Source organism: Mus caroli, chromosome 1, assembly GCF_900094665.2.
Source record: "Mus caroli chromosome 1, CAROLI_EIJ_v1.1, whole genome shotgun sequence".
Taxonomy (NCBI): Eukaryota; Metazoa; Chordata; class Mammalia; order Rodentia; family Muridae; genus Mus; species Mus caroli.
In genome coordinates, this window is record NC_034570.1 from 130365524 (window position 1) to 130366310 (window position 787).

The window sequence follows — 787 nt, forward strand, 5'->3', positions numbered from 1 at the left end:
GTTATTAGCCCACCTTTTCTTATGCTACTACTGCCAAAGCAGAACATCTCTCTGTTTACTACTTAATGTTACATTCTACCTTTACAACAATCATAGGTTTAAAATGGTTATTTCTCCTACTTTGTCTCCAGGAACATTGTCTGCATCCTTTCCTCTGACCTGTTACTGTCTCTGAGATATTTGTGCATGCTATCCTGCCCTGATAATTCAACCCTTTAAATTGTCAGCTCCAAATGTTTCTCTTGTGTGTGTGTGTGTGTGTGTGTGTGTGTGTGTGTGTGTGCATGTGTGTAGGTACATGAAGCTGTCTATCAATGTGTATGGAACCCAAACTTGGCAAATCTTCCTTGTGCAAACTTTATTCTTCTTGAGATGACATTCAGTCAAACCCAAAGCTGGCCAGTATGGCTAGTGTCACTAGCCAACTTGCTCCAGGGATCATCTGTCTTGTGAGAAGAGTTTCAGATGAGCCAATAAGTCTATTTATGTACATTCTGGGAGTCTGGATACTGGTCTTCTTGCCTGTTTGTCAAGCACTTTAAGTCATGAGCCATCACTACAATCCTGTTAAGTCTCCTTTAAGACCTACTTTATAGCCTCTAAACTTTTAGTTATTCTATCTGAAATATTTCTTTTCCTCAAAAACTAGTAGCAACTGTTGACCATAACATTGATACATCAATCAATTATGTGCATCAAGAATATACAAGATTACAGGATTTTGAGACTGCTGGTGAGTGGAACACAGCTTCTGCTCCAGTCCAATCACGCGGGACCTGAGACTGCT